Source organism: Scyliorhinus torazame, chromosome 1 (genome assembly GCF_047496885.1).
Source record: "Scyliorhinus torazame isolate Kashiwa2021f chromosome 1, sScyTor2.1, whole genome shotgun sequence".
NCBI lineage: Eukaryota > Metazoa > Chordata > Chondrichthyes > Carcharhiniformes > Scyliorhinidae > Scyliorhinus > Scyliorhinus torazame.
In genome coordinates, this window is record NC_092707.1 from 372,520,199 (window position 1) to 372,540,444 (window position 20,246).

The 20,246-nt window shown below is 51.8% G+C and overlaps 1 protein-coding gene and 1 long non-coding RNA gene across 2 annotated transcripts in view; one reads left to right on the forward strand and one right to left on the reverse strand.

The window, feature by feature from the left end:
* Positions 1–16,171, forward strand: part of LOC140426607 (uncharacterized) — a 38,068-nt gene extending 21,897 nt beyond the window's left edge. The window contains exon 3 of the long non-coding RNA XR_011948239.1: positions 15,971–16,171. This is a non-coding gene — a long non-coding RNA (uncharacterized lncRNA). The remainder of the gene's footprint in view (positions 1–15,970) is intronic.
* Positions 1–20,246, reverse strand: part of LOC140426604 (formin-2-like) — a 594,930-nt gene that overhangs the window by 499,611 nt on the left and 75,073 nt on the right. The gene's annotated exons all lie outside the window — the stretch shown is intronic.

The window sequence follows — 20,246 nt, forward strand, 5'->3', positions numbered from 1 at the left end:
CCAAACCAGTGAAAGTCGAAGTGCCTTGGGACCAATTATTGTTATTACAGTGATCAGGAAACTCATTCCTTATGGGTGCTGTCTCAGCAAATTCTACTCCGGCTTCAGACAAAACCGGATCACGAAGATTGGTTGATGCAGAGTCAAGAATGGCACCAGCGCAGCTTCGGCAGTTCAGGCTGGGGGGTGGCTGGCCCATTCGTTCTCCTTTCAAAGTGTTGTCTCTCATAATTAAAGCATTACCATTTACCGAACTGCCCACCATCACCTCATTTATTCCATCACCGGCGTCACCTTCATTTTTGTTCAGTTCCAGTTCGTTTAACCAGTGTGTGGAGAGCAAGTGCTGCAACGCAGTCACTTCCGCGCATCCACCCTCCCACTGAAATTCAGTAGTGTTTGAAGAGGCTTTGTCCTTTTGCTCAGACAGGCAAGAGCTTGAAGCTGTATTTTCTGTCGCTTCCAAGGTATTGTTCAGGATATCAGCCAAGCCCAGGCTGTCGTTTGCCATCTCACAGGAGGACAATTCTGTCTGGCCTATTCTTTTATCAAACGCATCGACTGCTTGCTTATCACAAACAGATATCCACAATTTTGCCCGGACTTGCAGAGTTTCACCGCACATCCTTCAACTTGCATTGTCCATGATCAAATATTCTGCAGTCTCGTGTTTCCATATTTCAACGGTAGCAGAATCGTCCTTTTGAAGGTTCAAAGGAGCCCTCAATAATCCTTATATTTATTTGCATCAGAAAATTTCCCTCACATCTTGCTGCATCACAAGGCTCCCTGTGCCACGTCCACAGTGTCTGCTGGGCTCGGAGATATGGTGCATACAGACGCAAGAGATCAACTTCCAATGTAACTGATCCAGTATTAGAAGACAAGAAGCCAAGCTGCACTAAATCATTAAACAGCCAGGTTGCATCAACATACCAATCATCTCCTGCGTCCAATTCCAAATGATTATCCTTATGTTAAAAGCAGCATCAACATTCACCATAAAACTATCCACATTTAAACTGTTCATTTGTTCTACACACATTCAAGGGCACTGCAGGGTTACTGCAAGTCGAACGTAAAGCCAGCATCAGGCCAGTTAGAACAATCGATTTGCATAAACTTGATCAGGATGCAGCACCTGACTCTGCAATGTGACTGGAACATCAGCATTCCCATTTGTATTTCTCGTGCTGTAACCCAACCAATTGAATATTCAAGACAGTTACACAACAAACCCTCTGCTAGCACATAGTATTAACTGGCTCCAAGAGCCTCAGCATAAACACTGGGGTATGTACTGCAATAAAGTTTTATCAAAGGAGAGGCTGTACCGTGTAAAAAAAAAAACTTTAAGAAATTGTAAACTTTTATTAACAGAAGTAGGAACTTTTAAAGAACCGGTTGAGCAATGTGTTGATTCACATGTTTCGGAAATACACGGACCTAGATTTTGCAGTCATCAGCAAAGAGAGAGCTGCCCACAAAGGTCTAACAATCTCTATGCTGCGATTTCATCTTTTCCGATGTTACTTTGAATCTGACACCAAATCAAGAGGATCTTTGGCATCCAGCAACAATTGGACTGTAGTTGAAAAAAAGACAAATCACATTAAAGTATTCTCACAGACAGCAAGCCAGGAAACTAAAAGCACTGATCAGCATTTATTTTTGGTAAGTAAATAATTGGGACAATTATTTTTTAAATATTGGTTTGATATTTCAAAGTCATGAAATCATAATGTGGAAATACATGAATATTTATGCAACACCAAACTTCCAGTGTCAGAGTGGTTATTCAGCAGTAGCTTATGACTTAGGCTGTTGAAAACCCAGGGGCACATTTCATAGTCCCGGTTACTCCATACTTCATCTGTAATTTTCACCATTTAGTTCTTCTTCTGAACACGCTTTACACAATTTGGGGATTACATGCATATAACCAATATTCCGTAACGTGAACAGACAGAGGACGAATGTTCAAGAGGAGACTGTTTATCCGTAGACTACATCAGCACATCTCCATAAATAAAATGAACAAAGCAACAAGGGGGAAGTATATTTCAATCTGTAAATCTGTACTTCATACTTCAGTGATAAGTGCAAAGCACTGCTTCGTACATACAATGAGCCAAGCAGATCCCACATTTTCATTGTAAGTCAAGGGGAAAAAAAAAAAACTTAAAATCCAACGCCTATCTGAACCGGAGGCTACTCAAGCCACCAGAAAACATTAGTGTTGGTTAAAATAAGAATTTGAGCTCAGCATGCAAGAGGATATTCACTGTTGCTGAGGCAACATCCTGGAGCTTCCTCCCTAACAGCACACTGGGTGTATCTACACCTCAAGGACTGCAGCGGTTCAAGAAGGTAACTCGCTCCCACCTTCTGAAGGGCAACTAGCCGAACCAGCATCGCCCATATCCCGTAAATGATTTTTTTTTTTTTTAAAACAGCACTCAAAGTGCAGTGCTGGGTTGCCAAAGGTATTCCTTCCTTAAACAAGACATCCAAGCTGCTTGTTCTAAAAGAATCATTGCACTATGAGAAATGATCCCCTGGTGTTTGACTAAAAACTGCTTATTCAATGAAAACCACCCTCCTCAGATAAAAAAGCACATTAACTCACCATTGTGGGGAAATTTTGTATGCAAGTTCTTGCTACGGAGGGAGTGCAGCGAACGAAGGTTTACCAGGCTGATTCCTAAATTCCTGGAATCATGGGACTGTCATGAGGAGAGACAAAAGGCACAATTCTCTGGAAAGATTTCCAAGTGTAGTAGCAAGCGTGAACTGCCCCGAGCTTCCCGACGCTCAACCCAGCGAAGCTGGCAATGCTATTCAACGTTAATTGGTCAACATAACTAGGCCCCATGGATCTCTCACCACAAATGAAGGCTGGCCAGCTGATTCGCCAGCACTGCGCGCATCAAACCCCGCTAACAAGGTCGAATCTAAGCTGTACTTGCTCATCATACCCCAGCCAGCCCGCATCAATGGCGCCGGGGAGACCGCCCAAGATTCGACGATACGGACCAAGGGAGGCTCCTAGGTGCAATGGAGACCAGGAAGGATGCCCTGTTCCCAGAGGGTCCTGGAGGGTCAGCCAGTGCTGCCTGGGAAGAGTGGTGATGGCTCTGAGCGCCGGGAGTGTAACCAGGAGGACTGACTGTCTTTGTCATAATATACACCAGTATATCATGGTGCAGACACACACACCGATGGACACACAGCAAGACCAATCAACACACACAACACCGCAGCCAATCAGCAGTTAGAGCACACTCACTATAAAGACAGAGGGCATCAGAGATCCTGCTCATTCGGGATGCAGCCTCTCAGAAGGACTGAGCTTACAGCACAGATCTTCACCATGTGCTGAGTGCATAGACTGGTTAGGGACAGGCATAGGTCTTTAGTTTAATCTAACATCGTGTTAACCCACAGTGAAAGTATGTTCAACAGTTTCTAACTTAATAAAATAGTGTTGCACTATTTTAAGTGTTGGTGGCCTGTATGTGTTCCATGGATCCAAAGCATCCAACACATCATGGTACCAGTAGTTTGAGGGATGTTAGAACTTCTTAGACCGACCTGCAAGTGATCTGCCTTCACCAGCATACAGCCATCCTGCAAAATGGACAGCGTCCACCCTCCGCCGCCGCTCCGCATCACCAGTAACCTGGGGGCCAACTGGAAGATATTCAAACAACGCTTCCAGCTCTACCTGGAAGCCACAGACCGGGAAGCTGCCTCAGAGACCAGGAAGATCGCGCTCTTCCTATCCACGGCCGGGGAACATGCCATCCACATTTTCAATTCTCTCACCTTTGCTGATGAAGATAAATCAAAATTCAAGACAGTCCTGCTTAAGTTTGACAGTCACTGCGACATCGAGGTGAATGAAAGTTTTGAGCGCTATGTATTCCAACAGCGTTTGCAGGTTAAGGATGAACCTTTCAAGCTCTTTCTCACCCACCTCCGCATCCTTGCGCAGTCCTGAAATTACGGGCCCACCTCCGACTCTTTGATACGCGACCAGATAGTTTTCGGTGTTCAGTCGGACCCTACGCCAGCAGCTCCTCAAGGTAAAGCAGCTCACCCTAGCGATTGCCATTGAGACCTGCGTGCTACATGAACACGCCACAAGTCGGTATTCCAACATCCAAGCGGCTGAAACGGTGCGGCAAGGTCCCCCACAAGGCAGAGCGGGTCCAAGCAATCGAGCAACTCCAGGGCCTCAGCCTGGATAAGGGCGGCCATTTTGCGTGCTTTTCGCGGACTCCCGCGCTTGTGCGCACCGAACGAGGGGACGGCGACGAACGTACTGCGCAGGCGCGCACCACGTACGACCGCACCGCGCATGCGCGGTGGCGCAGCGAAGGTACTGACGCTGCAACGTGCGGCAACTGTGGCTCCGCCCACTTAAAGCAGCAATGTCCTGCCAAATCCCGACGATGCCGGTGATGTGGCAAACTTGGCCACTATGCTGCTTTATGCAGATCAGCTCGGCATGCCAACTCTCGTCACTCCAGCCAGCCTTGCAGGAATGTCCGGGTCATTCAACCCACGTTCACCGAGCCAGATTCGGACCTGCTACCCGATAATGACACCGAGGACCCGAAGACGCCTTTTCGAGTCGATCGAGTCGGTATCATTACAAAAAACGGTGTCCCCGAAGCAAATAATCCAGCCTCTATCAGTATACAGCATCGATCAGGACGATGAGTGGTGTGCCACCCTTATGGTCAACCGGTCCCAAATAAGATTCTGCCTGGACACTGGCGCCTCCACCAATCTCATTGTGGGGTCTGACCTCCAAAGCCTTTGGGTCAAACCAGTCATCCTGCCATCAGCCTGCCAGCTATTAGATTATAATGGCAATGCCATTGCTGCCAGTGGCTCATGCCAACTTGAAGTGACGCACAGGTCATGCAAAGCCATCCTCCCCTTTGAAATCGTGGGCTCCTCGAAAGCCTCCCTGCTTGGCGCGCAGGCATGCAAGCTGTTGAACCTAGTTCAGAGAGTTCACTCTCTCTCTCTCCTGATGATGCATCTACCTTTCAGGACACCGACTTAAGGGCGCAGCTTGATGCCATGATCAACCAGTACCACGACGTCTTCGAGGGCATGGGCACACTCCCGTACACCTACAAGATTTTATTAAAACCGAATGCCACGCACCTCGCAGGGTCCCAGTACCCCTTAAGGACCGCATCAAGCAGCAGCTGCAGGACCTCCAGAACCAAGGAGTGATTTCCAAAGTCACGGAACCGACCGACTGGGTCAGTTCCATGCTTTGTGTAAAAAAGCCTTCCGGCGAATTGAGAATTTGCATTGATCCCAAGGATCTAAATCGCAATATCATGAGCGCGCTCTGTCCAATTCCCAAGCGCGAAGAGCTCACATGTCAGATGGCTCGCGCCAAGCTCTTCACCAAACTCGACGCCTCAAAAGGATTCTGGCAAATCCAGCTTGATAAATCCAGCAGGAAACTTTGCACATTTAATACCCCCTTTGGCAGATATTGTTACAACAGGATGCTGTTCGGGATCATATCTGCATCAGAAGTGTTCCATAGGATTATGGAACAAATGATTGAAGGTATTGAAGGTGTTTGCGTCTATGTCGATGACAATGAGGCAACACCACACGTATTCAGACGTATACATGAGCATGGCCTCCACCTCAACAGGGCCAAATGCTCTTTTGGTCAGACAGAACTCAAGTTCCTCGGGGACCACATCTCCCAATTGGGTGTGCAGCCGGATGCGGACAAGGTAGCTGCCATCACAGCTATGAAAACACCAGAGGACAAGAAAGCAGTCCTCCGATTTCTGGGCATGGTCAACCTTTTAGGGAAATTCTTCCCTAACCTCGCCTCTCATACCACGGATCTCAGGAACCTGGTCAGGAAGACGACAGACTTCCAATGGCTCCCTGTCCATGAGCGCAAATGGAGAGAACTCAAGGCAAAACCGACCATGGCCCCGGTCTTAGCTTTCTTTGATCCAGCAAAGGAGACCAAAATTTCGACCGATGCCAGTCAATCCGGCATTGGGGCAGTGCTCCTTCAACGTGATGAGGCCTCATCATGGGCCCCGTTGCATATGCGTCACGTGCGATGACCTCCAGGGAGCAGTGCTACGCGCAGATAGAAAAGGAGTGCCTGGGCCTTCTGACCGGTGTTGTTAAGTTTCACGATTAGGTCTATGGACTTCCTCAATTCACCATCAAGACCGACCATCGCCCGCTGGTCAATATAATACAGAAAGACTTGAGCGACATGACGCCTCGCCTCTAGCGTATTCTTCTCAAGCTCTGGCGATACGACTTCCAGCTGGTATACACCCCAGGCAAGGACCTCATCATTGCTGACGCTCTCTCCAGGGCAGTCAACACTCCATGTGACCCAGCGGGATTCGTCTGCCAGCTAGACCCCCATGTGGCATTCGCGGCCTCCAATCTACCTGCCTCGGATGAACGCCTCGTCCAAATTCGCCGCGAGACGGCGGCTGACCCCTTGCTGCAACGAGTCATGCGCCACCTAACGGACAGGTGGCTCAAGGGCCAATGCCCTCAATTCTATAATGTCAGAGATGATCTGGCGGTAGTAAACTTCGAAAACTGGACCGCATTGTCATCCCGCATAGCATGCGCCAGCTTGTCCTAGAACAACTACACGAGGGCCAACTTGGCGTGGAAAAGTGCCGCCGACGGGCCCGAGAGGCAGTGTACTGGCCCGGCATTAATGAGGACATAGCCAACACAGTGCTCAACTGCCCCACTTGTCAGCGCTTCCAACCGGCCCAACCACGCGAGACCTGCAGCCCCATGAGTTGGTCATGTCACCATGGACAAGGTGGGCAGCGACCTGTCCACGCGCTGGGTAGAGACTATGTCCTGATCGTGGACTACTTTTTGAATTACCCAGAGATGATACGGTTGCACGACCTCACCTCGTCTGCAGTCATTCGTGCATGTAAAGAAACCTTTGCTCGACACGGCATCCCGCTCACGGTTATGTCGGACAATGGCCCCTGCTTCGCCAGCCAAGAATGGTCGAACCTTGCCAGGCGGTACAATTTTGTCCATGTGATGTCCAGTCCCCTGTACCCCCAGTCCAACGGCAAAGCAGAGAAGGGAGTACATATCGTCAAACGGCTCCGATGCAAGGCTGCCGATGCTGGGTCTGATTTCTACCTTGCCTGGTTGGCCTATCGCTCCGCCCCACTGGCCTGTCGCCAGCCCAGTTACTCATGAGTCGCACTCGGAGGACGATGGTGCCGTCCATCCATGTCCCAGACCTCAACCACATTCCGATCCTTCGCCGGATGCAGCTGTCTTGTGCACAGCACAAGGCGGCTCATGACTCCCGTGCAGCTGATCTCCTTGCTCTGGCTTTAGATGACAATGTCCGTGTCCATCTTCCAGATGGTGGCTGATCTGTAACCACTGTTGTCCTTCGGCAGGTGGCCCCCCCCGTTTATTCCTGGTTCGTCTACCAGATGGCTCTATTCTGCGCCGCAATCGACGTGCTCTTTGTCTCGTTCCACGCGATCCTCCAGTGTCGCCTCGCCCTCCTACTGACCCTGCCACGGACTATGCAGAGCTCCCTGTCACTCTGCCTCCCCCCGACTCTGATGCAGTCCAGCCCTCTCCTGAACCGGCGGCTCTCGACCCACCCTTGAGGCGGTCAACCAGAATTTGTCGCCCACCTCAGAGACTTAATTTATGAACTTTGCGGACTTATAGACTCTCCGAATTGTATATATATAAATATATATATATATATATATATAAGATAGTGATATATAGTGTTGATCTCGTTATTCTTGTTGCATACTGCTTCTCTGCACCAGGCACCTTCCCATGTAAATAGCTTAGTTCTCATGTACGTAGTCCTGTAAATATGTCTTCGCACCCCACACGTAGTTAGGAACATTCTCACCCTACATTATTTATTGCCACACACATACATTTTTTATAAAAGGGGAGGGGGGGAAGAAATGTATAATATACACCAGTATATCATGGTGCAGACACACACACACTGATGGACACACATAGAACATAGAAAATACAGCACAGAACAGGTCCTTCGGCCCACGATGTTGTGCCGAACCTTTGTCCTAGATTAATCATAGATTATCATTGAATTTACAGTGCAGAAGGAGGCCATTCAGACCCCAGAGTCTGCACCAGCTCTTGGAAAGAGCACCCCACCCAAACTCAACACCTCCACCCAACACCTAGGGCAATTTTGGACACTAAGGGCAATTTATCATGGCCAATCCACCTACCCTGCACATCTTTGGACTGTAGGAGGAAACCGGAGCACCCGGAGGAAACCCACGCAGACACGGGGAGGACGCAGCAAGACCAATCAACACACACAACTCCGCAGCCAATCACCAGTTAGAGCACACTCATTATATAGACAGAGGGCATCAGTGTTCCTGCTCATTCGGGATGCAGCCTCTCAGAAGGACAGAGGTTACAGCACAGATCTTCACCATGTGCTGAGTGCATAGACTGGTTCGGACAGGCGTACGTCTTTAGTTTAATCTAACATCACGTTAACCCACAGTGAATGTTCAACAGTTTCTAGCTTAATAAAATAGTGTTGCACTATTTTAAGTGTTGGTGGCCTGTATGTGTTCCACGGATCCAGAGCACCCAACACATCAGGCCTCAATGCCGAAAAAAGGTCAATGAGCTACAACGGGCAGCACGAGTGAGTAGACACCAATACCCGCTCCTCTCCCCTCCAGAGTTCTTTCTGCATCACCCCTCCCCCCCCCCAACTCTCCATGCAGCCCCCATCCCTCCCTTCACCCACCCTTCCCTGCAGCCCCCTCCCTTCACATCCCCCCTCCCACCACTGTGAACCAGGCGTGTGGCTAATGATGCCCTATGTCTCCTCAGGAAAAGCTCTCCCACAGCCATTGGGAGAGGGGCCAAACTGGTGGAGGCTTGCTGACATAAGTATCTTTGCCACCTTCGAGGAGCAGGTCCTGGAGGTGACTGGGGTGGCCAAGGACAGAGCGGTCACCTATTCATTGGCGGATGCCGCAGAGGTGAGGAACCACCGGGCCCCACCCGGAGGACCTGTCAAACGGGAGTTGTTATTGCCTTACTGACGGACCCATCCCTCCCACTAACCACATGTCCATTCTCCCGCAGGTCCTGCAGCCGACAGCGCCGGTCCAACCCGGGGTGGTCCTCCTCCAGCCTCCCAGGCGATCACCTGGCGGCACAGCTGTCATCCCCTCTCTCCACGTCCCCACCAGCGCCGATACAGACCTCGGTGGGAAAGGTTAGGTCAGGTTTCTGGGAAACAATCTGGTGAGCACCACACAGCTGCTGATGTACATCAGGTGGAGACAGGAACCCCCAGGTGAGACAGCAGTCGGAGGTTAGGATGGGGTCAGGACATTCAGAAGGAGATGTCAGGAATGGTCCAGCAGGTCCATAGCCGATTGGAGGTCCCAGAGGCCACAGGCGCTGGAGATGTTGCTGGCAATGCATGACATCGAGGCCTACACTGCTAGGGTGGCGACTGCAGTGGGGAATCTGGTGCACAACATTAGCACTATTAGTAGAGGTGTCCAAAGCGTCGTGCATTCGGTGATGGCCATGGCAGAATGTGCAACTCGCTGAAGTAGGTTTCTCAGTACCAGGCTGACCTTTATGAGGTGCTGTGGGACATGTCCCGCTCTAAGGTGGGAATGGCCAAGGTGCTGCGGAGCTTTTCCCAGTCCCAAGTGGGCATTGCCGAGGCACAGCAGTTGATGGCACAATCATGGAGGAGAATCACATAAGGCGTCGACACAGTGGTGCAGGCATCGGGGAGCCGCCAGGGCTGACAGAACCGGCCTCGAACCAGCTGCCCCTCCATCGGAAAGTGAACCCTAGGGCCGTAGGTGTCAACTCGGACTCATCCCATGACGTTCCACTCCTCCGACGAGACCGCATCTTGAAGTCAGCCCATGGGAGAGGGGGCGTGGCTGTGCATGTGTCGCCAAGTGCGCCGGGACCATGTGGCCCCAGAACCCCCAGAGGACGCCCGCCAGGGGCACCGAAGGCCACAGGATGAGGTAAGCATTTTGATGCCTCCCATCTTAGATGTGCATCCTGGGGAGACACCTAGATGTAGCAGTGGAGCTAGGAAGGCCAAGCACAGAGGGTCACGGATGGCACAAGGAGAGGGTGGAGGAGACGGGTAGGCACCATCGGAAAGTGAGGAATTGTATAACAAATTAAACACCCTTGAGCACAACCAGTATGACGTCTCTGTCACTTTCTTCCGCAATGCGAGCTGACCTCCGAACCCTTTGCCCATCTCTCCAGGCATCTCCTCTCCTCCTCCCCCAGGCGCACCGCGTGCAGACGATGGGTGTGAGCGAGCACTCAGCAGACAGGCAGGGATTAGACTATGGCACAGATTGAGTACTGGCGCTCATCTCTCTGCGGGTTATCATCACCTCCCCGTTGTCAACAGTGACCCACTGACAGCGCCGACACAGTCCCAGCATGTTTGGATGTTAGCTGCTAAGTGTGTGGTGTTGCCTCATGCAGTGTTCAGGCACAGTGTCCAGGCTTCACGGTCTAATTGGGATATGCGACAATGACGTCCACATGCTACATGACCCACCCACCCTCAGGAATCCACTTGGGATGTGTGAAGCACTCACTTAACCACGATTGCCAATTCCCTATTAGCAACGGCTTTCAGCTGCATGGCCAGAGGCCTCGGCAGTCGGTGGGGATTGTGGATGGTCTGAGGGGCAGACAGGCAGGGACAAGGGTTACCCCTGGAACAGATATACACAATTCTGTGGTTGGCATGGTGGTGCAGCGCGCCACATCCTCCGCCCCTCCCCACCACCCTCCCATGGCAGCCCACCCTGCGGAGGGTCCCCCACCCTGCGGAGGATCCCCCACCCTGCGGAGGATCCCCCACCCTGCGGAGGATCTCCCCCCCCGCCCCCCCCGACAGCCAAGGCACCCCCAGCCCCCGCCAGGGTGGCAACCCGGCACCTCCAGTCTCTTTGCCTGTGAACAAAGATGGCTACTCACCTCCTCTGCTCCCCGCAGAAGCCTTTCTGCCAGGTTCACGTTTTTCAAAAGGAGTACTAATCGGCACCAGCGTGACCACTTACTGGGGAGGCTGCCGAATCATGGGTGGCCATTGATATTTCAGTAAGCTCAGGGAAGTTGGTAAAAGAGCGGGAGGGGTGACATTGTTAGTCAAGGACAGTATTACGGTGGCAGAAAGGACGTTTGATGAGGACTCGTCTACTGAGGTGGTATCAGCTGAGGTTAGAAACAGGAAAGGAGAGGTCACCCAGTTAGGGTTTTCTATAGGCCTTCAAAAAGTTCCAGAGATGTAGAGGAGAGGATTGCAAAGATGATTCTGGATAGGAGCGAAAGCAACAGGGTAGTTGTAGTGGGGGACTTTAACTTTCCAAATATTGACTGGAAACGCTATAGTTAGAGTAATTTAGATGGGTCCGTTTTTGTCCAATGTGTGTGTGGTAGTATGTATTGAGGGTCATGTGGGACTGGAAGCCCTAATGTCATTGGCTGACAGATCCCGGGTCCTGGTTGGCCGTTGACCTCTAGCTCCGCCCTGAAGGCGGAGTAGAAGAAGCCGGAGTCCTCCCCCGCAGGCCATTCTACTATCGAGCTGCGGGGGAACAGACACGCTTAATAAAGCTTCATCGACTTCACTCTATTCGTCTCACGGAGTCTTTGTGCGCTACAATTTATTAAGCGTGCCTAAAAAGGACTATGGAGCTCAGGATCATTCCGGAATGCCTGAGGGTCAGCCCCCACGCAGTGAATGCGGCAGCAGCCTTCAAGCACTGGCAGACTTGTTTCGAGGCCTACCTCAGAACGGCCACCGGCCAGGTCACAGAAGACCAAAAACTACAGGTCCTGCACTCGAGGGTGAGCACGGAGATCTTCTCCCTCATCGAAGACTCGGAGGATATCCAGACGGCGTTCGCAGCACTGAAAAGTCTCTATGTCCGCCCAGTTAACCAAATCTACGCTCGCTACCAGCTCGCGACGAGACGGCAAGGTCCCGGAGAATCGATGGACGAATTCTACGCCGCGCTGCTGATTCTGGGACGAGCCTGCAGCTGCCCTTCGGTGAACGCAAATGAACACATGGACATGTTAATGCGTGATGCTTTTGTGGCAGGTATGAATTCCTCCCAAATCCGCCAAAGACTTCTAGAAAGAGAGTCGCTAGGACTCTGAGGCCCGGGCCCTAGCAGCCTCCCTAGACGTGGCCGCGCGTAATACCCGCGCCTACGGCCCCGACCGCGCGGCAGCCCATTGGGCTCCGTACGTACCCATCGTGCCAAACCCACCCCCCCCCCCCCCGGACACCCCACAGGCTTGCGCGGTTCAGACGGCAAGTCGCACCGGGGGCGCCCGCTGCTATTTCTGCGGCCAGGCGAAACACCCCCGGCAGCGCTGCCCGGCCCGCGCAGCAATCTGCAAGAGCTGCGGGAAAAAGGGCCATTTTGCGGTTGTGTGTCGGTTCCGCGAGGTCGCCGCTGTCCCGGGAGAACAGGGAGCCCTGCAAGCCGTTTACACTCCCCACCCGCTGGCGCAGCCGCTCTGGGTCCCGACCACCGCGGTCCCGGGAGAACAGGGAGCCCTGCACGCCGCTTACGCTCCCCAAACCCCCCCCCCCCCCCCCGCATGACCCGCCGGCGCTCCCACTTTGGGTCCCGACCACCACTCCCCACGGAGAAGAGGGAGTTCTGGCCGTCTCCAACGCCCCACGTCTGACCCGCCGGCGCTACCAACTTGGGTCCCGACCACCGCTGTCCCCGGAGAGGAGGGAGCCCCGCGCGGTCCTAACGCTCCCCAACCCCCCCCAGCGCCCCATGTGCGACCTGCAGACGCCGCCATTTTGGGTCCCGGCCACCACGAGGGGAGGAAGGGCGCCGCCATCTTGGACCACCCCAAACCGCTACGACGCGTGGGGGCGGCCATTTTGTCCACCCCCGCCGCCATCTTGTGACCCCCCCAGCCACGTGCGATGTATGGGGGCAGCCATTTTGTTCATCCCCGACGCCATCTTGGATGGCAACAACGGACCCCACTCCACTACTACAACCACGTCTCGCTTCAATTACGCTCGACCAAGCTCGGCCCCGGACACTCCAGACGACGACGACAACGGTGCTAATAAACGGCCACGAGACACCATGCCTAGTCGACTCCGGGAGCACGGAGAGCTTTATCCACCCCGACACGGTAAGACACTGTTCCTTCACCACCTACCCCAGCGCACAAAAGATTTCCCTAGCTGCAGGATCCCACTCCGTACAGATCCAAGGATTCTGCATAGTTACCCTAACGGTGCAGGGGAGGGAGTTCAAAAACTACAAACTAAACGTCCTTCCCCAACTCTGCGCCCCCACCTTACTGGGATTAGATTTCCAATGCAATCTACAGAGCCTTACGTTCAAATTCGGCGGTCCAATACCCCCACTCACTATCTGCGGCCTCGCAACCCTCAAGGTGCAACCCCCGTCCTTGTTTGCGAACCTCACCCCGGATTGCAAACCCGTCGCCACTAGGAGCAGACGGTACAGCGCCCAGGACCGGACCTTCATTCGGTCCGAAGTCCAGCGGCTACTAAAGGAGGGCATAATCCAGGCCAGCAATAGTCCCTGGAGAGCGCAGGTGGTAGTAGTGAAGACAGGGGAGAAACAAAGGATGGTCATAGACTATAGCCAGACCATCAATAGGTACACACAACTAGACGCGTACCCTCTCCCCCGCATATCCGACATGGTCAATCGGATTGCCCAATTTAAAGTCTTCTCCACCGTGGACCTCAAGTCCGCCTACCATCAGCTCCCCATCCGCCCAAGTGACCGCAAGTACACAGCCTTCGAGGCAGACGGGCGATTATACCATTTCCTAAGGGTCCCATTTGGCGTCACAAACGGGGTCTCGGTCTTCCAACGGGAGATGGACCGAATGGTTGGTCAACATGGGTTGCGGGCCACGTTCCCGTATCTCGACAATGTAACCATCTGCGGCCACGACCAGCAGGACCACGACGCCAACCTCCAAAAATTCCTCCAGACCGCCAAAGCCTTGAACCTCACGTACAACGAGGACAAGTGCGTTTTTAGCACCAATCGGCTAGCCATTCTCGGCTACATAGTGCGCAATGGGATAATAGGCCCCGACCCCGAACGTATGCGCGCCCTCATGGAATTCCCCCTCCTGCACTGCCCAAAAGCCCTGAAACGCTGCCTGGGGTTCTTTTCATACTACACCCAGTGGGTCCCCCAGTACGCAGACAAGGCCCGCCCCCTAATACAGACCACGACCTTCCCTCTGTCGACAGAGGCTTGCCAGGCCTTCAGCCGCATCAAAGCGGATATCGCAAAGGCCACGATGCGCGCAATCGACGAGTCCCTCCCCTTCCAGGTCGAGAGCGACGCCTCCGACGTAGCTCTAGCGGCCACCCTTAACCAAGCGGGCAGACCAGTGGCCTTTTTCTCCCGGACCCTCCACGCCTCAGAAATCCGCCACTCCTCAGTGGAAAAGGAAGCCCAAGCCATAGTGGAAGCTGTGCGACATTGGAGGCATTACCTGGCCGGCAGGAGATTCACTCTCCTCACTGACCAACGGTCGGTAGCCTTCATGTTCGATAATGCACTGCGGGGCAAAATCAAAAACGACAAGATCTTAAGGTGGAGGATCGAGCTCTCCACCTTCAACTACGAGATTTTGTATCGTCCCGGAAAGCTGAACGAGCCGTCCGATGCCCAATCCCGCGGCACATGTGCCAACGCACAAATTAACCGCCTCCAAACCCTCCACGAGGACCTCTGCCACCCGGGGGTCACTCGGTTTTTCCACTTCATCAAGTCCCGCAATCTCCCATACTCTTTAGAGGAGGTCCGTACAGTCACAAGGGACTGCCACATCTGCGCGGAATGCAAACCGCATTTTTTCAGGCCGGATGGTGCGCACCTGATTAAGGCTTCCCGCCCCTTTGAACGCCTCGGTCTCGATTTCAAAGGGCCCCTCCCCTCCACCGACCGCAACGCATATTTCCTTAATGTAGTGGACGAATACTCCCGCTTCCCTTTTGCCATTCCCTGTTCTGACATGACCGCGGCCACAGTCATTAAAGCCCTGAACAGCATCTTCACACTGTTCGGTTGCCCCGCTTACGTCCACAGCGACAGGGGGTCCTCTTTCATGAGTGACGAGCTGCGCCAGTTCCTGCTCAGCAAGGGCATAGCCTCAAGCAGGACGACCAGCTACAACCCCGGGGGAACGGGCTGACGAATGTGATATAAAATAGTTACTTTAGAGATATTAGTTAATGTAATGTAGAAATAAGCCACTTTGATTCTGGCAGGTAGAGACAAAGGGATTTGAGACCGCATGGAAAAAGCAGGAAGGGGTGTGTCTACGAGAGTGATGCTGCATTGATAGGGGCCGGAGAAAGGGATTGGAAGTGAGCCAATCAGAATAGATCAAACAAGTCAGGAGGGACATAGGATGACCTATGGGTGTCGAGTATGTGAAACTTGATACCATTTGAATTGATTTGCAGAGATCCCTTTGTCTAATTGTTCATTCGCTTTCTGGGATGTAGGAGACTGGATGTCTCTTATGTTTCTGTGAAATGAATCAAGCTTGCAAGCTGAATAAAATAACTTCTTTTTACGTGCAAATCCATCTCGACTTTTATTGAGGCCAGACTGACGGAGAAAGAATTTTGGGAATCAACAGGGCAAGTAGACAGGGAGAACGGCACGGTCTGGAAGACCGTCCTACTGGCCCTACGGTCCAGGGACCTCCCAGTTTCACGGTGGCAGGAGGTCCTCCCGGACGCTCTCCACTCCATCCGGTCGCTATTATGTACGAGCACTAATCAAACACCTCATGAGCGTCTCCTTGTCTTCCCTAGGAGGTCCTCCTCTGGAACGTCGCTGCCGACCTGGCTGGCGGCCCCAGGACCCATCTTGCTCCAAAAGCATGTGCGGGCACATAAGGCGGACCCGTTGGTCGAAAGGGTTCACCTCCTCCACGCGAACCCACAGTACACTTACGTGGAGTACCCCGACGGCCGACAGGACACTGTCTCCCTGTGGGATCTGGTGCCCGCCGGCAACACACACACCCCCCCCCGACGCCATTCACCCAACCCTTCCTGCCACCGCCGCACCCCGCGACCGCCCCCTTCCCAGGAGGATCAGTTCCCCTCCCCTCAGGCCCGACCAAGAATAAAGCCCAAGCTGAAACCGTAAGGCTCCCGGAGACGACAACACCGGTACAAGCACCACCACCACCACCGGGGCCGAGGCGATCGACACGGACGACCAGACTGCCCGACCGACTCGTGGCGACGATCTAAATCAAAATATGGACTTTTCACAAGAATATTTTGCTTTTCTCCCTATACCTTCTGTAAATAGTTGAAACAGGACAAAATTGTACAATACTGTATTGCCATGTGAATGTTTTTTTTCCTCCCAGGACCAGCCCTGTAAACCCTTACCACCATACGAAGCATCGCCCCGCCGGGTTCATTTTTGACAAGGGGTGAATGTGGTAGTAGGTATTGGGGGTCATGTGGGACTGGAAGCCCTAATGTCATTGGCTGACAGATCCCGGGTCCTGGTTGGCCGTTGACCTCTAGCTCCGCCCTGAAGGCGGAGTATAAGAAGCCGGAGTCCTCCCCCGCAGGCCATTCTACTATCGAACTGCGGGGGAACAGACATGCTTAATAAAGCCTCATCGACTTCACTCTATTCGTCTCACGGAGTCTTTGTGCGCTACAGTGTGCAGGAGGGTTTCCTGACACAGTATGTAGATAGGCCAACGAGAGGCGACGCCATATTGGATTTGGTACTAGGTAATGAACCAGGACAGGTGTTAGATTTGGAGGTAGGTGAGCACTTTGGTGATAGTGACCACAATTCGATTAAGTTTACTTTAGTGATGGAAAGGGATAGGTACATACCGCAGGGCAAGAGTTATATCTGGGGGAAAGGCAGTTATGATGCGATGAGGCAAGACCTAGGATGCATCGGATGGAGAGGAAAATTGCAGGTGATGGGCACAATGGAAATGTGGAGCTTGTTCAAAGAACAGCTACTGCGTGTCCTTGATAAGTATGTACCTGTCAGGCAGGGAGGAAGTGGTCGAGCAAGGGAAACGTGGTTTACTAAGGCAGTTGAACCACTTGTCAAGAGGAAGAAGGAGGCTTATGTAAAGATGAGACATGAAGGTTCAGTTAGGGCGCTCGAGAGTTACAAGTTCGCTAGGAAGGACCTAAAGAGAGAGCTAAGAAGAGCCAGGAGGGGACATGAGAAGTCTTTGGCAGGTAGGATCAAGGATAACCCTAAAGCTTTCTATAGATATGTCAGGAATAAAAGAATGACTAGGGTAAGAGTAGGGCCAGGCAAGGACAGTAGTGGGAAGTTGTGCTTGGAGTCAGAGGAGCAAAATGAATATTTTTCGTCAGTATTCACACAGGAAAAAGACAATGTTGTCGAGGAGAATACTGAGATTCAGGCTACTAGACTAGAAGGGCTCGAGGTTCAGAAGGAGGCGGTGTTAGCAATTCTAGAAAGTGTGAAAATAGATAAGTCACCTGGGCCGGATGGGATTTATCCTAGGATTCTCTGGGAAGCTAGGGAGGAGATTGCTGAGCCTTTGGCCTTGATTTTTAAGTCACCTCTGTCTACAGGAATAGTGCCAGAAGACTGGAGGATAGCAAATGTTGTCCCCTTGTTCAAGAAGGGGAGTAGAGATAACCCCGGTAACTATAGACCAGTGAGCCTTACTTCTGTTGTGGGAAAAATCTTGGAAAGGTTTATAAGAGATAGGATGTATAATCATCTGGAAAGGAATAATTTGATTAGAGATAGTCAACACGGTTTTGTGAAGGGTAGGTCGTGCCTCACAAACCTTATTGAGTTCTTTGAGAAGGTGACCAAACAGGTGGTTGAGGGTAAAGCAGTTGATGTGGTGCATATGGATTTCAGTAAAGCGTTTGATAAGGTTCCCCATGGTAGGCTACTGCAGAAAATACGGAGGCATGGGATTCAGGGTGATTTAGCAGTTTGGATCAGAAATTGGCTAGCTGGAAGAAGACAAAGGGTGGTGGTTGATGGGAAATGTTCAGATTGGAGTCCAGTTACTAGTGGTGTACCACAAGGGTCTGTTTTGGGGCCACTGCTGTTTGTCATTTTTATAAATGACCTGGAGGAGGGTATAGAAGGATGGGCGAGTAAATTTGCAGAGGACACTAAAGTCGGTCGAGTTGTGGACAGTGCGGAAGGATGTTACAAGTTACAGAGGGACATAGATAAGCTGCAGCGCTGGGTTGAGAGGTGGCAAATGGAGTTTAATGCAGAAAAGTGTGAGGTGATTCATTTTGGAAGGATTAACAGGAAGACGGAGTACTGGGCTAATGGTAAGATTCGTGGCAGTGTGGATGAGCAGAGAGATCTCGGTGTCCATGTACATAGATCCCTGAAAGTTGCCACCCAGGTCGAGAGGGTTGTTAAGAAGGCGTACGGTGTGTTAGCTTTTATTGGTAGAGGGACTGAGTTTAGGAGCCATGAGGTCATGTTGCAGCTGTACAACACTCTGGTGCTGCCGCATTTGGAGTATTGCGTGCAATTCTGGTCGCCGCATTATAGGAAGGATGTGGAAGCATTGGAAAGGGTGCAGAGGAGATTTACCAGAATGTTGCCTGGTATGGAGGGAAGATCTTATGAGGAAAGGCTGAGGGATTTGAGGCAGTTTTCATTAGAGAGAAGAAGGTTAAGAGGTGACTTAATTGAGGCATACAAGATGATCAGAGGATTGGATAGGGTGGACAGTGAGAGCCTTTTTCCTCGGATGGTGATGTCTCGCATGAGGGGACATAGCTTTAAATTGAGGGGAGATAGATATAGGACAGATGTCAGATCTAGGTTCTTTACTCAGAGAGTAGTAAGGGCGTGGAATGCCCTGCCTGCAACAGGAGTGGACTCGCCAACACTAAGGACATTCAAATGGTCATTGGATAGACATATGGACAATAAGGGAATAGTGTAGATGGGCTTTAGAGTGGTTTCACAGGTCGGCGCAACATCGAGGGCCGAAGGGCCTGTACTGCGCTGTTATGTTCCATGTTCTATGGGATATGGGGATGCTCCCGTTAATTGTATGGAAATAGGGCTTAAATGATAATTGGCTTCTTGCCGCGCTATGGCAAGATCTCGATTTCGCCGAGAGGAGCGGGTTGGTTGCATCGCAAACTGTCTGGCGCCTGCCGTGGCTCTTGTTTTCTGCCTTTCCCACTATTCACCGGACTAGTTTCGCTTGAGTGAGTGCTCAACGAGGTAGGAGGATCGCGCCGTTTGTCGATTAGGATCATAGAGAGGGTATATCATCGAAATTTAGGATTAGGGATTAGACTGGGTAGGTTCAGAAAGAATGTTCCCGTTGTGGTGTGGGAAGCCCTGAACTAGGGGTGTGTGTCTGTGTCTGTCTGTGTGTGTGTCGGTCTGTGTGTCGGTCTGTGTGTCGGTCTGTGTGTCGGTCTGTGTGTCGGTCTGTGTGTCGGTCTGTGTGTCGGTCTGTGTGTCGGTCTGTGTGTCTGTGTGTGTGTCTGTGTGTGTGTCTGTGTGTGTGTCTGTGTGTGTGTCTGTGTGTGTGTCTGTGTCTGTGTGTGTCTGTGTCTGTCTCTGTGTGTCTGTCTCTGTGTGTCTGTCTCTGTGTGTCTGTCTCTGTGTGTCTGTCTCTGTGTGTCTGTCTCTGTGTGTCTGTCTCTGTGTGTCTGTCTCTGTGTGTCTGTCTCTGTGTGTGTGAGTGAGAGAGGCTCAAACGCCGAATGGCCTCCTCCTGCTTCTATCTCTGAGCAAGATGGCTACCATGTTTACCGCATTAGTCAACATTTAAAAATGGAACATTATATACATCACAGATGTCTCAATCAACTAAGTTGCTACATAAACACAAGTACGCTTACACTGTTATAAATCACACAGTAGGTTATGGTTAGACACAACAGGCAAAATTCTCCATTTGGGAGACGAAGTGTTGACACAGACGGAATTGCATGGGGTTCGTGTTCCCATTGGGGTCGCTATTCGGGGAGCAATTCAGGACCAGCAGTCTGCTGGCACAAATTCCAAGGAATTCCCGGCCCAGCAGCTATTCTATCTTCTGGTGTCTGAGTGGGCGCC